We start from the raw sequence: 16,752 nt of genomic DNA on the forward strand, positions 1-16,752 counted from the left end.
TAACCAGTAATAAATCTGCCACAAGAGCCAGTTTAGTGTAGTGGTTAAGGCATCAGGCTAGAAACTGGAAGTTCTAGTCCCATCTTAGGCCTGAGGCCAGTTGGGTGACCTTGGGCCGGTCCCTCTCTCTCAGCCCTAGGAATTAGAAGGCAATGGCGAACCACTTCTGAAAAACCTCGCCAAGAAAACTTCAGGGATTTATCCAGGCAGTTGCCAGGAGTCAAAAAGTGACTTGAAGGTATCATCATCATCATCTGCCACAGCCAGAGATAGTGAATTAGGCTGTTTTACAATCAGTAGAGTATAATTAGTCTTTGAAAATGTACCTTGAAACTAGACTGTGCTTGTGGTCAAATAGGTTGGGCCAGATCAACACCAGTAAACAATCAGATGATGAATCCAGAGGAGAGGCAAGAGACAAGGTGAGGTAAAATCTGAGGCCTAAGATATGGCAAAGCAACATACATGCAGAGCTGAGCTTTGAAGAGTTCTTCTTAGCACTTTTAAGAGGGAGGGAATGCAATAAATAAGCTACACCGAACATCTACACAGAGTGCCCAGCTGAGATATATCACATAGGACAGTGTTGTCCAAACTTGGCCACTTTAAGATGAGTGGACTGGGGAATTCTGGGAGTTGAAGTCCACTCATCTTAAAGTGGCCAAGTTTGGACAACACTGACATAGGAGCTGCAGAGTCTGTTCTCCTGTTAGCTTTTAGCTAGCCTCTCAGCTCCAGAATGTCTTTTAGCTAGCCTCTCAGATCCAGAAAATGCAGCTTTCTGCTCCTGAAACTTCATTAGGCACCTCTGCCTGGGACTAAGGGACTGAACCTCTGCGTCTGAGAGACTGTCAGTGGGCATGGGTAAGGAATCCTGGGAACTTGCTGGTTCCGTAAAAGCCAGAATGAGGTCACTGGCTCCCGTGCTGCTGGAGTCTCTAGTCACAGGATTGCTGTTACCAAATACCTCTAGCTCCACTTCTTCATCCTTCTCAACTGAGGACCCTCCAGCAGGGTCATAACATGTGGCAAGTAGGCTTGTGACATAGATTTTTGTAAAGACCTAATTTTATTTTTAATCTTCCACACATGGAATGTTCCTTTTCCCTACCAGATATGCTCTGGGTAATTTTTCATTAAATGATCACACCTCAAAATCCATTTTCTGATAAATCACCAAACCTTAAAATAGTCTTAAGGTATTAGGAAAGTGAAGCTCTGAGAAGGGGTATACATAAGAGAAGTCAGATCTGTTGCTTTTTTATTGTAAAATGCAGGACATGAAATAACAGATTTAGGTTACAGGAAGACAGATTGTGGTTGAATATTAGGGAAAATTTCCTAATGGTTCAGCAGTGAAATCAGTCACCTTGGAAGACTGTAGCCTTCACTTTATTGAATGTGTTCCAAGCTGAACGTGGCTAGACATTTGTCAGAGGTACTTTAGTTTGGATTTCTGGACAGAATAGAGAGATGTAAGCAGAGATGATGTGACAAGTCTGCTTTAATTGTGGTTCTGCAGGGGGGAAAAAAAACCAGCACTGAAGTCGCTTGTATTTCCTGTTCTCTCTGTTTCCCTAATGTCACAGCCACTATTGCCATGATGACTAATTCATGATGCCTGTGATGAAAAGGCCTTGCAGTCAGCTTAATATAATTTCAGCATATCATAGCAGGCTTGCCACAGAACTGCTGCAGGATAATTTGGATTCTGACGGCCATTCCTTTGAGTCATTCTACACCAAATAAGATCTGGCTAGGAGACAGTTAATATCCTACCAATGTATACATTGAAACAAGTCATATACCACATTTATTTCATGAAACACATATTTTCAGCTTAATTTTAAATTAGCTTTAAAGTGCTTCTATTTTAAGAGTTTGACATTAGCGGCAAAAGATTGCTGATAATTATAATTTTTACCCAATGTACAGATAATTTATTCTGATTGAAATATTGAAATAGATTTTAATAATAATAATAAAATCCTTGGTCAGATTTATGTCAGAATGCTAAATACCCCTGGCTTATGTCCTCTGGAGAATTATTGCTGAACATGATGATGTTAATTATGACAGAACAATGGGCTGGTTAGTGAGGATCTGACAACTTGTTTTGTAACACTCAATCTAAATAATATTTCTGTAAAGAGAATTGTGAGATTATCAAATGATATAGCAAATATGAGTTAGTTAATTACTTGTCTATTACCCTTGAAACCTACTTCTAATAAAATTACTATTTTAGATAGAAAGAATTTTCATGTTTACATCTGGTCTAATTCTGAAAATCAGTTCAGTCTCACTAACATTGTTGTTTGCTTAAAAAGTAACTCCACGCCCCTTAATGGAGTCATATATGCCATCCTTGACATTAAACTGGCAAAAAAAAAACATTGTTCAAGAAAATATAATTTTAAAAAAAATAAAGTGATGTATACATAAAGCCTGTATTCTTCAAGGAATCGATAATCTTTATTATCAGCTCAGGCCTACATCTAGGCTATATAGGTCCTTCATTGATATCATGTTATCTTCAAGATTTTCAATCCAGTATTATGTTTGATGCTACAAAGAACTTTGTTTCTGATTACAGATCTATCGCTGATTGAATGGATGGTTTCTGAAATAGAGAAGATCTGACATGCATTGATCTGAAACAGTGATTCTGAATGTGGCTTTCTTATTTGCATTTTGAGATGATTTGCATTTCTTAAGCACTGGCATTGGTCAGTACAAAATTTAAACAGTACAAGAATTTAAACAGGAGTACCCAGGAATAGGGTAAAAGAAACTGGACGTGGCATAATATGAGAATAGGATTGCAAAATCATCTACAAGAGACTCCAGTATTGGATGAACAGTGGCACTGAATGGAGTTTGGTATTGCCTGCTTTTCTCTTGTCAAGCATTACATGCAACCAGACACAGACATTTTCCAAAGAAAATGTGTTTCTGAAAATTGCAGAGTCACATTATCAAGTTAATATTCTTCATTTGATATTTGACTTGTAATACATTTTAAATACATTATTTGAAAGAGTAAGGGAAAATTGACATAATCAAATTATTACATAAGTTTTCTTCGTTTAACATTAAGCCAATCCCTTCCTTATACCTTATTCTTGGTTTACTGACTATATATAATTAAAATGGGCACCAAACGATTTCCCCCCATTTAAAATGCCAACCATAATTGTTTGGTAATAATATTGCAAATTATTATTGGGACAGAGGCGTATGCAGAAGAGTGCAATGGGAACATATGTTGAAAGCACTGTCACAACAACGCAACACAAATTCCACCCCTTTTGAACATGCATGATGATATCAGGTGTATGCATACAAAAGGGTGAAGCTTCTTCTGTAATGGCACAATGCTGAATTGGAGTATGTACCCCTTTCGATTATAAAGTATGATAGCCTGGAGGGCAAATTCATTGTATTGAATACATATCCTATATTATAACTTTGCGAGCTTTGTGTATTGTTAAGTGTCATAAATAAAGCTAATACTTCTACCTAAGGAACTCAGAAACAGTAAAAATTAGGTTTGAAATAATCCAGTCCATTATCTTTAATATTTTTTGAGAAGATCCTTGAAAATCCATAACCATTTTCATTGAAGCTTATTCTAATATTCATATTTAATCACTGAATATTTGCTCAGTTTTGATGCAATGCAATGCTAAAGGACTTTCTGCAATATGATTGCATGAAATATTTTCTCCTAAGAAAAGTGGGAGAGAATGTTATAGACTGAAATAAATATAAGATAGTGTTTTTCACAAATACATATGAGTATCCAAGCTGAAGAAATGGAAACTGTAAACGAGGCCAGTAAATAATAGAAACTGATGAGCATCATGTTCTGAATTTAAAATATTAAAAAATATTTTGAAGTCAGTTCAACAAATTAAACTACCAATTCAGTTAACCATAGGACAATGCACAGTGGAACAGTTATGAAATTACACCTTGGAGACAACACACATAGTAGACCACAGCACTGAAAAATGTCCACAGTGTTACTACATGTGTGTGTGTGAAACAATGGATTCCAAAAGTTGAGTCTACATTGTACAATAAAAAATGCTTGACCTGGTCCAGATCTCCCATTCTCATCTCCATCATGAAAGAAAAAGAATATCTGGCCCTATATTGTTTTCCATACCATGAAACATTGTGTGTACTTCTATCAATCCCCCATTACTTTTTAAGCTAAAAAATGCTCAAATATTTAAATACATCCTGGTGAAAATTGTACTAGCCCCTTGATTTTTTTCACTACCCTTTTACACAAATTAGCAACAGAATTCTAAGGAGTGTTTGTACAAGTTCATTATGATATTGGCCATTTTATTTCCTTTTCATTCCATAATGTCATGGGACTTGCTTTCTTCAGATCCCCACACTGGGTTGATATTTTCACTATGCTACCTACTGCATCCCCAGGACCCTTTACAACAGCACAACCTCATCAGTATATACAGTAAATACATTGTGTGACAGAATGCTTCCAGATTGTGAGAAATGGGAGCTTGTCCTTGTTATGGAGACTTCGAGCTCCTCAAATGGAACATAGACATGTACCTTTACTGAAGGGGAATGAAAAGGTTTAAAAAGAGATTCAAGAGAGTTACATGGTATGGTATGGTTGCTGGAATAATCTGTTTCATTTTACCCCAATGTGCATCATTTTACACCTGCTGTTTGGAACATCCTGGCCCCGGAGGTGCGATTAGCCCCAACACTCCTGGCCTTCCGTAAGGCTTTGAAGACCTGGTTCTGCCACCTGGCCTGGGGTGGGGTGAGAATACCTCAAGCATGGGGATGGCTAGCCCCATAGAGGCCTTCTGCCTTCAGCCTCAGATTTTTCATCCTCTTGGTCTGTTTTAAACAGACATAATGTTTTAAATTAAGGTTTTGTGTGTTTATATATTTTATGTTTTAATGTTTGTTGTGAATTGCCCAGAGTTCCCCCATTGGGGGGAGATGGGCAGTTGAAAAATTTAATAAATAAATAAAATAAATAAATAAATAAAATGTATTTTCTATTTAATATGCGTGCTCCTGGATTCTTTTCAGCAATCATCCTATTATGTTGTATGGCAGTTGTATTCCCACTGAAGTTACGTCTAGGCACTGATCAATAAAAAGTGACCACCAAAGGGTGGGCAAAACACATTTGCCACAAGAATAAATGTAATTTCAACCCCCAATTGTGCGATACCTTTATTCAGTTCAGAACTGTACTGGAGCTCTGCACTGCACTGCCATTCTTCATAAAACTGTGAAGATTCCTCTCCTGGGGCAGCACTGCCCCAGCTACTATGTCACTAGGATACCTTGGGACAACTCAGAACAACATTTTGAAAAGGTATTTATTAATCTGTATGTTTTTAAGCATTATGCCGTCTTTCCATGGCGTGACAAAAAATAAGGTGACAAGAAAATGTAATAAAAACAGAGCAAAGATATGTTTCTCAAACTGGAAAAAAAGGATCAAAAACAGAGGGTTTAAAAAGCAGTAGCAAAGTACTAAAAGCCATGTAACAGACAGGAAGTTGTTAAACCAGCAAGCTAAAAGCCTCTTGCAACAGGAAAATCTGTACCATTCTTCCCCAATCTGTTCTTTCCAGAGAGGTCAACCGTCCAGATACATAAAACCAAATAAAGAGAATTCCCAGATTCAGAACGAGCATTGTTGTAGCTCAAAGACACAGGAAAGGCACTGAGTTTAGAAAAGCTGCGCGTCGTTTGGGGAAAGGTCAGCGAAGAGAGTAGATAGGTGTTCTTGAAAAAAGAGGCGCAGGGGCTCTCTGCAGACGCTGAAAAGGTTATCTCCTGCATCTTCATTAAACATTCCTCATACTTTGGCAAGATACAGAAGAAAGCTTAATACCCAGACAGATTAATAGTGGAAACAAGAGTCCTTTAAGTACAGATCAGCTGCCCCAAACAATGCACAATGTAGCATTTCCTTTATCTTTACCTGATGACGCTGGAGTGTGTGGTCCTGTATTTCTGTTCCTTAAAATTCTTGGGGGGGGCTCTCTCGTTGACCATTAAGTGATAGCAACACTCATGCACAAGCTGCCAGTTACGCTGAGCCTTAAGACTTTCTCACACATTTATATAGTTACATTATTATCCAATACCATATTGTTAACTTTCACACCGGATTAAAGTGCTGGGTTTATTATGGGTGTAACTGTCAATGTCTCTTTGTAAATGTCTAATGATATTAACTCCAGGCCTAACATAAAGAAAATAAACAGAAATTGATGATGTTTTACTGAGATCAGATGAGTTTCAAGTAGCAACAGGATAGCACTGCACTGAGTCCCACAAAAATGCTTTCACCTCATCAGCCTGCCTTATGTAACTCAAGACAGCCGTTGCTTTTCCAGATTGCTCTTGGGTAAGACCTGTCAAGAAGAGCTATCTGTGTGGGAAATCTAACCTTGTGGAAAGAAATACTAGCTTCCTCACCTTTTGATTATTACTATAAAGAAAAAAAGCCACTTGTTTTACTTAAGTGTTTTATGAAATCTGTAATTCCTCATTTTCCAATGAATTCCTGGCCCCATCCCCATCCTTCTTAATGAGATTCATTTAGGGCACATACTGTAAAATGTGAATGCAAGCAAACAAGTATTTTCTTAGACATCATCCCTAGGAATATGTGTGCATGAGATAACCTGTAAACCCAAGATGTTATTCCACATTCTATCCAACATTATTTTAACCTATTCCATCGTCATCGTCATCATCATCAACTATATCTCTAGTTCTTTCTAGTAGAGAAAGTGCTGAGAAAATTAGCCTGTGGCTTAATACAATCTAACAATTCATACCTATGATAAAATGGGGAAGGACGGAGGCCATGTGCATTGTCTTCCATTAAGTCAGTGTTTTTCAATGTGTCAATTGCAACTTACAGGGGAGTCATGAGACAATGGTTGGAGGGTGATTGATAAACTTATCTGGAAAAGCACTCTCCAATTTGAAGCAAAAGTGTTGTATGCGGAAAAAGTAACATGGTTGTTCAAAAGCTGTGTATGAAGCCCAAGTGGATTTTTCAAATTTAAAAAAAGAAAAGAAAAATACTGCATTTGCCTTTCACTGGAAGAGTAAGCATACCTAAAGCACAAGCCTGCTATGGAAAATGTTGACCATCTGATCTCACACTCAGTCTATCGAGGGGATTAGATGTACAGGATATAGGGAATGGCCCTGAAGGACAGGAGGAGAGCTGCTACCAAGGCAATGGTCAGATAAGTGGAGCTTCAGCCCAGGCCAAGAAAATAACCTGAGAAAACATCTCAGACAAGTTCCTTCCTAGTTCACACAAAGATAAAGGGAGGGAAGGGGAAGCACATTCAGACTAGCAAGATTCTGTTACTATAGTTTTACAGTAATAGCAGTACTGACCTACATGACATTGGTTTTCTAGTATGGTCTATCTTGAAGGGCTGACATTATGACAAAGGGAAAGAGAGAAAGGGCTATGGAGAAGCAGAGGAAGAAATTGTAAGAGTAGGGAAAAGGGATTTACAACTTCCAAACTGGAAGAAAAAGTCCAGATCGGTGGTAACTGTTAACTCAATATGACCATGCTAAATGAGGGACTATTAAAATCAGGTTGCAACCTGCCACTATTATGCAAACTGAAACATTTTAAGAGCAAATTAAGATAAGATGATTTATGACAAGGCAATACACTTTTCTTTTCCCTCACTCTGTTGAATGAGAGTGACTTATCTTCAAAATGAAACTCAAATTTCAAGAATTATGCAAAAGAAAACAAGTTCATGTTTCCCATTATAAAAACTGTTTTAAATGTTATTGGATTTTTCGTGTTTATTGCCAAAGAAATGGCTTTATTGTATAACATTGCAAGCTTCTATACTTATATACACACACACACACCTTACAATAAAACACAATAGAAAATGACGATAAAACAATTATTGTTTTTTCAATTTAATATTTATATGTTTATCTTACAAGGGCCTATCCTGCTGATATAAATAAGTCACCAGGTTCATAATGGGAGAGTCAATCCCTTTGATGAGCAGGTCTTGAGCCATTTAAGTCTTTAAAGATCAACACCAGCATCTTAAATTGTGTTTGGTTGGCAAGTGCCAACTAGTGAAGATTCTTCAGCACAGGTGCCATGCGATTCCTTATACCTTGCACTTATTACAAACCCAGTCATCAACTGCAATTTCCACACACTTGTTAAGAGCAGCCCCACCTAAAGCACACTGCAGTAGTCATGGTAAGTTGTAACAACTCATCAGCTCAGAAAAAAATTAGTTGGCTCATTAGCTATAGTTATGCAAACATACTTCTCACCATGGTTGTAACTTACAAATCTAATGTCGGTTGTACATTAAAGAGTATTCCCACACTACAAACCTGCTCTTTCTGGGGCAGTGTAACACCATCCAACACAGGGTTTACCTCAATTCCCAAGTCTTTTTTTTCTCTTTGCCAACAGTACCTCTTCCTTGTCTGGATTTAATTTTGGCTTGTTCTCCTTCATCCCTTATCTTTATTGAGATTAGGCAATGCTGAAGACACTCCCCACTCTTCAGCAATGTCATGCAGATGAACAGGGGACAAGACAGGACCCAATGGGACACTGCAGATCAATGATCTGGGCATCAAGCAGTAGACTTCCAGTGCCACTTCCAGCATCTCATATCCTGATAGGAAAGGCTGGAACCATTGTGTCTCCCGGCCCTTACTTCCATAGATTGGGCAGAAGGATATAATGTACTGAGAAGTCCAAGGGAATTATTATTATGAATTAATTATTATAATTCTTTATTATTATCATCATCATCATCATTATCCTGCCTTTTTAATATACAGCTCAAGGCAGTGAACATACCTAATACTCCTGTGTCCTATTTTTCCCTACAACAATCCTGTGAGGTGGGTTGGGATGAAAAAGAATGACTGGCCCAAAGTCACCTAGCTGGTTTTCATGCCTAAGGAAGGCCTCGACCTCATGGTCTCCTGGTTTCTAGGCCAGCACCTTAACCACTACACAAAACTGGCTCTCTAGCATGGATGCATTCTCCCAATCTAATTTTCTGCCATTGTTCATCCATAAAGGTGATAAAAATAGTTCCATATCCAGGACAAAATGGGGGAGATGGGCAGCATAGAAATTTAATAAGTAAATAAATAAATAAATACCTAATTGAAATGGATCCAGACAATCAGTGTCATCCACATAAAGCAGGAGTTGTAAGACCACTGCCTTCTTGATCATCTTAGCTATGAATGGAACACTTGAGACATACCTATAATTACAGAGATATTCCAGGTCAATAAATGGCTTTTATAAAGAGATTATTATTGCTTCCTTAAAATAGGCAGAAACCCACCCTTTCTTCAAGAAAACATTAATCACCTCCCTTAACAATGGAGTCTGCTCAAATAACTCAGCCAGGAAGGGTAATCACAAGCAAGCAGGTAGCCTTAACTTCTTGTCCATACTGTTAAGATCTACAAGCTGGAAAAAAAAATCCATGTGAACAGGACAAGCAGCTGCTACTGTTGAAGATGAACTCCCTATGATCATCAACACAAGGTCCCAGATCAAGGTGAACCCAACTGACTTTGCAAAGAATGATGAAAATTGCTCATAGCGCACTTCTGACTGTTCTGCTTCCTTCCCTCAACTACTTCATGGAAGATATTCCATGCTGTATGAAAACATTCACTGGTCTGCTCTGTGCAATTGCAATGGAGGACAGGTATGTTCTCTCTGTTGATGCAGGACATCTGTTGATGCATTTATGCTCAATCTGATTTGTCCTCATAATTCCTGCACTCCAGCATTCTACCCAACTGCTTCATTGCTTTCAGCTCCCTAGTAAACCAAAATACCAATTCATCTCTGCTAGGAGAAAAGGATACTTAGGAATAATAGCATCAATTGCCCAGAACATCTCCACAAGCCATAGACTGGCTAAAACGTCAACAGTAGTGTTAACAAATGAGGTGGGAAATTCTTCAGGTACATTCAGGAAAAATCCACATCTATCAGGCACTTGACTAAGATTGTTTTTACCAGACTTCTGTTGCTGCAAAGCTAAACAGAAGAGAGTTTAACACCATCCAACACAGGGTTTACCTCAATTGCCAAGTCTTTTTTTTCTCTTTGCCAACAGTACCTCTTCCTTGTCTGGATTTAATTTTGGCTTGTTCTCCTTCATCCCTTATCTTTATTGAGATTAGGCAATGCTGAAGACACTCCCCACTCTTCAGCAATGTCATGCAGATGAACAGGGGACAAGACAGGACCCAATGGGACACTGCAGATCAATGATCTGGGCATCAAGCAGTAGACTTCCAGTGCCACTTCCAGCATCTCATATCCTGATAGGAAAGGCTGGAACCATATGATAATAATAATAAAGAATTATAATAATTAATTCATAATAATAATTCACTTGGACTTCTCTGTACATAATATCCTTCTGCCCAATCTACTACACTAGTTTAAAACTGACCAGTCTAAAATTGACCATGTCAACAGTTTCAGAAAATGCCTCCATTTTCAGATGATCAGCTCCAGCTGAAAAGAATACCAAATCCAGCATGCGTTCTGCTTCAACATATAGAGCCAGATACCTACTAAGATAGCTCCAGTATTACATGGTAGCCACTCCTGACTGACCAACTTCAGTGTGGACATTGAAATCCCTTAGGAAAGAAAACTAGAGTAATACACTGCCACACTAAGGATCAGTTCAGCTGGTTCAGGAACAGAGACTATTGTGCCGCAGACACTGGGTAGACACTGGGCTATTGTAACAATACCCCTACACTGCTCTGACCATCCAGATATAGCAATAATTGAAGGTGGTAGACTGTCAGACAGAGCCATCCTGCCTCCCTGACCTCTGTAGCTGGTTGCATCTTAGAGTAATCTGGTAGACAGAGTCACCTGGTAAAACTCTCGTAGCCAAGTTTCTAGATCAGAACTTTTATCCAGGAACTTACCTGACATTAAAAAGCAGGACCTTGAGGTTGGAGATAACCCCCACCACCATTGTCTCCTTGACTTTGTTGGTTAGACTACAAAAAGAAACAAAGGGAGGGGAATCCATAGCCTACCCTCCTTTCCTTATTACAACCACATTGCAGTGTCTCACAATATCTTTCCTGCCAGTTACTGCATCAATATTTACTTTCAGATCAAATTCCATTCCCTACAATCTCACTGACATTTCTTACACCAAGCCAAAATGAATACAACCAGCAAATAAAGCAACTCCTCCTCCCTATTAGAGCTCCAAGTCTTTCCCAAGCAGGCTATCACACCCAAGGAGCCACCATAACAGGCTCCCAAAGCATCAGTCCCCATGGAAGTTGCCTCTTCAACAGCAATCTTTACACTTCAGAGCTGCATTCTTGTAAGGCTCAGGGAGCAGATGATAACATCTCTGCAGTCAGACTTCAGCTGGGCAAAACTTCAACGCTCCTGGTTCTGCAAAGAAGGCCAGCAGGCCAGGGGTTATTTTCCCAGCTTTCCTCTGAATGCTTGCTGTTATAATTATTTCTCAGTTGATCACAAGTTTTATGATAAAACACATGCCTATTGTAAGGGTTGAAGGAGATAAAGCAGGAATCTCTGATTCTCTTGCCAGAGAAAGTCATTTTGTAAACAAGAGACAGATGGTAAAAACCCTTAAGGCCAGGAAAACAAGTAGCCACACAGCTGTTGAATTAAAAACGACAGGAGGAAAACTAACAAAGATAAAGGGCAGGATTCCTGGATGTTCTTATATGGAGAATTTCTTTTATATATGTCTTTCTAGTTCTCTGCAATATATGTACTTACCTTGAATCTCCTTGGAACTGAAGAATGGACAGGGAAGTTAATTGATGTACACCCATGGCCAAAAGTTTTGAGAATGACACAAAGATTAATTCTCACAAGGTCTGCTGCTCCAGTGTGGAAGATGGCAATGTGCATATACTCCAGGATGTTATGAAGAGTGGTCAGATCAACTGCAATTAATTGCAAAGTCCCTCTTTGCCATGAAAATGAACTTAATCCCCAAAAAACATTTCCACTGCATTTCAGCCCTGCCACAACAGGAGCAGCTGACATCATGTCAATGATTTCCTCATTAACACAAGTGTCAGTGTTGACCAGGACAAGGTTGGAGACCACTCTGTCATGCTGAGTGAGTTAGAATAACAGACTGGAAGCCTTAAAAGGAGGATGGTGCTTGAAATCATTGTTCTTCCTCTGTTCACCATGGTTACCTGCAAGGAAACACATGCAGCCATCATTGCTTTGCACAAAAAGGGATTCACAGGCAAGGATATTGCTGCTACTAAGATTGCACCTACATCAACCATTTATTGGATCATCAAGAACGTCAAGGAGAGAGGTTCAATTGTTGTGAAGAAGGCTTCAGGGTGCCCAAGAAAGTCCAGTAAGTGCCTGGACCGTCTCCTAAAGGTGATTCAGCTGTGGGATCGGGGCACCACCAGTGCAGAACTTGCTCAGGAATGGCAGCAGGCAGGTGTGAGTGCATCTGCATGCACAGTGAGGCAAAGACTTTTGGAGGATGGCCTGTTGTCAAGAAGGGCAGCAAAGAAGCCACTTCTCTCCAGGAAAAACATCAGGGACAGACTGACATTCTGCAAAAGGTACAGGGATTGGACTGCTGAGGACTGGGATAAAGTCATTTTCTCTGATGAATCCCCTTTTCGATTGTTTGGGGCATCCGGAACAAACCTTGTCCATAGAAGAAAAGGTGAGCTCTACCATCGGTCCTGTGTCATGCCAACAGTAAAGCATCCTGAAACCATTCATGTGTGGGGTTGCTTCTCAGCCAAGGGAGTGGGCTCAATCACAATTTTGCCTAGGAACACAGCCAGGAATAAAGAATGGTACGAAAACATCCTCCAAGAGCACCTTCTCCCAACCATCCAAGAACAGTTTGGTGACAAACAATGCCTTTTCCAGCATGATGGAGCACCTGCCATAAGGCAAAAGTGATAACTAAGTGGCTTGGGGACCACAACATTGAGATTTTGGGTCCATGGCCAGGAAATTCCCCAGGCCTTAATCCCATTGAGAACTTGTGGTCAATCCTCAAGAGGTGGGTGAACAAATAAAAGCCCACAAATTCTGACAAACTCCAAGCATTGATTATGCAAGAATGGGCTGCCATCAGTCAGGATGTGGCCAAGAAGTTGATTAACAGAATGCCAGGGAGAATTGCAGAGGTCTTGAAAAAGAAGGGTCAATACTGCAAATATTGACTCTTTGCATAAACTTAATGTAACTGTCAATAAAAGCCTTTGACACTTATGCAAATGCTCGTACTTATACTTCAGTATACCATCGTAACATCTGCACAAAGATCTTCCAACACTGGAGCAGCAGACCTTGTGAGAATTAATCTTTGTGTCATTCTCAAAACTTTTGGCCACGGGTGTACCTGGTATAAAACCTTGATATCTATGTGTTTGCTTGTTCAGCAAAGTTTATAACATCTCAGTCCTGCAGGAATCTGTACAACATACAATTATGTATGTGATCTATATGCTTCCTTACTGTTTAAAAACATAATTCAATGTTGCTTATCATTTAAAACAACATATACACAGAAAAATAGAAAGAATGAACAATGTACAACCAGCACCAGAATCTTGAGAGTGTTAGTACAACTCCATGTAGTGGTCAGATTCAGGCAACAGTATATTGGCTTGAAAGATAATCTATAGTGTAGAGATCCTAGCTTGCACAGGAGGTTAAATTGATCTTTGGTTGTGCTTACAGCATTCTGGCCAGAATGTAGCAAAACTAACCAATGTTGTGCCTTTATAATGAGCAGGGAATGCTGCATGTGGCATGGATATGATTAAGGCTGTTATTGTTTCCATTTTTTAATCTTTACTAAAAAGCATTATATGAAATTTTCAATTGATGAAAGCCATGGGCAGTGGAAGTCAATATTTATGTCCATGAATAATGACCATGGAAAATGAAAGGTTAAGATTTGGAAAGTGAGAAAATTATATAGTGAAGAATATGGAAGGAAGAAAGTGAAACTAAGAGAAAGGGGAAGGACTCATAAGTCTTAATGGAGGTTATCTGATCTTGGGTAGCAAAGTTAATAAATACACGATGGGAGGTGAAATTTTAGATTTAATTATGAATGAAAGGGCTAAAATGTATGCAAATATGAATTAATGTCATGTAGATTGCTGTGGACACATATAAAAGTAGGAATTCATAAGAGAGTGATAGATGCATGTTACACTCCAGTCAGCAACAATCATGAAAGAACTAAAGATAGGAAAAATTGTGTAACATTCTGAATGAGTACAATCCAGAAAAATGCTATTCTGTCTGATGGCTATGAATGGGTGGATGGGAGTGAAATGAGAGAGTACAGAAAATACGATTGGGTCATTTGGAGACCCAAACATGAATAAGAAATGACTGTTCATAAGTATTGCTTAGAAAAAGATGTGCTTCTTTTGAATATGAGGTTTAAGCATAAATGTATTCATGTGTACACAAAGCAAAAGAAGGAATCTAAAAGCAGACTGATCTGGTTATTTCTGATGAAAGATTAAGAGAATTAGTAAAGGATGCAAAAGAATGTTAAGAGTTTCTGAATGGGGCAAACAGTTTTTTGGTACAGGTAATGTCAGTAATGGATCTTCAAAAAAAAATGGACATGGAAGAAAAGAAAATTGAAAGAAACTGGAGTGAAGCAGAATGAAAGTACAAGTCATGCACAGAAAAGTATTGAAAGGTAGATTAACAGATTGTTACAGATGATGGAATAGATTAGTCTCTCAGCAGAATAATTGGGAAGATTAGGAAAGATTATGTGGAAGCCATCTGAATTAGAGTGAAAAGAATTATGTTACTAAGTGCCACAGGAATGTCTGGAGTTTTACTGTTGGAATGTATGAAAAAGGACACTTAGTGGAATGATGAAGTGAAAGAGGCCATGGATTAAAAAAAAAATGCATGTTCTTTTTCCTCTTCATTTTTATCCACTGCTGCAAAGAATGATGAGAAAGCGCTATTCCATAATCTACATACAGAGAAAAAGATAGTTGCAAAAAATGTAGGCAAAGATAGCAAAGAACACGTAAGATTTTAAAAAGTAGAGAAAATGCTGAGTGATTCTGAAGAAGATAGAAGGGGTTTATAAGCAGGTGAAATACTGTAGGTTAAACAAGAAGCTTATAATGGAGAGAACAGAAATAAAAATGGAAATGATGAAATGATTTGGGATGAAACTGAAGTGAGGGAATATCAGAAGGAGAACTGTTGAGTTCACCATGAGATTGAGATTGATTTGTTGAAAATCAATCAATTGAAATGAAATCCTGTAAACGGTAGTGTCCTTGGGAAAAAAATGAGAAAAAAGTAATAAATCCTGTTAAAATGTTTAAAAAGTTTTCATGTGTTAATTGTACCCTAGAAAAATGCTAGAATAGGGATGTGGTTTGCTGAAAAAGTGGCTGTGCAACTGGCCTGTGTTCTTCATCTGTGCCTGATTACTGGAAGAATGTGTTATTGCTGTCTTCCCCAAAGGCAAGGCTGAATTTAAAAATAACAAGCAGATTCGTTTATGAAGGGTATATGAGAAGCTGTTTAGCATGGTAAGGGAATAAGAAGTGACAATTTAGTCAGTTTTATGCAGGGCATGGCAGAGGTGATCCACATTCATAAGGGATAGGGCTTCAAACTCATGGTCCTGCCTTCTATCTTGATTTTTTCACACTACCTCCTCCTGCAGATCTCACTGGGACATGGGTTGTGCAGATAAGATTTTTGTTCTTCAGCAGGTCAGGGAGAAATGTATGAATTTGGGGGAAAAACTTACATATGTTTGTTGAATTAGAGTTAAGTACATGATAAAGGGAACAGAACTGAATCATGAAACTTTTTTCATGAATGTAAAAATTGGTTGTTGAATGTGGTAAAAGTGGTATATGAAATTAGTAAAACATGCATGAGAAGAAGTGAAACATTTAGTCAATGTTCATTCTGAGCAGGGAGTAAGACTAATATGTTTAATCTCCTTTTGGTTGTTCTATGTATTTTTGGATAAATGTATAAGGAATGCTGCTGGTGATGCTAGAGATATTTGGGTGGGGCATGAATGTTTATGTACTTTGACAACACTGTTATTGGCACAGGACCCAAACAATTTGCAGTGAATATTAGAAAGGCTGTATGATGCAATAAGAAAATGGATCTGAAAAATGCATGTTACACATAAGTAGTAGAAAACTAAGGCAAGTAGATGAATGTGTGTACTTTTAGAAGGGTGTTTACTTAAGATGGTAAAATAGCTAAAGAAATTTTAAGATATGTAAATGCTGGTAGCAAGATAGTTGTTAATATGTGTGTAACAAACGAATATTTGTCAAAACTGGTCCAGAATGTGACAACACATATACAGTAGTATTAGGCATCCCTTGTCCATATCATACTGTTGTTGCTCTGCTTCCCAATTTCTTTCTGGGTGCAATTCAAGGTGCTGGTTATCATCTTTAAAGCCCTACATGGCATGGGGCCAGGTTATTTGCAGGACCACCTCTCCATGAGGGTATCTGCCTGCTCAAATTCCTACCCTTAAAAGGTGCCCTCTAGTAGGAAACATGGCTTTTCCATAGTGGTCACCACCCTGCAGAACCCACTTTCCTTTGTGATCCAGCAAGCCCCCAAGC

Source organism: Python bivittatus, unplaced genomic scaffold, assembly GCF_059951505.1.
Source record: "Python bivittatus isolate LINGU-HERP-01145 unplaced genomic scaffold, Pbiv_v1 ctg000480_np1212, whole genome shotgun sequence".
NCBI lineage: Eukaryota > Metazoa > Chordata > Lepidosauria > Squamata > Pythonidae > Python > Python bivittatus.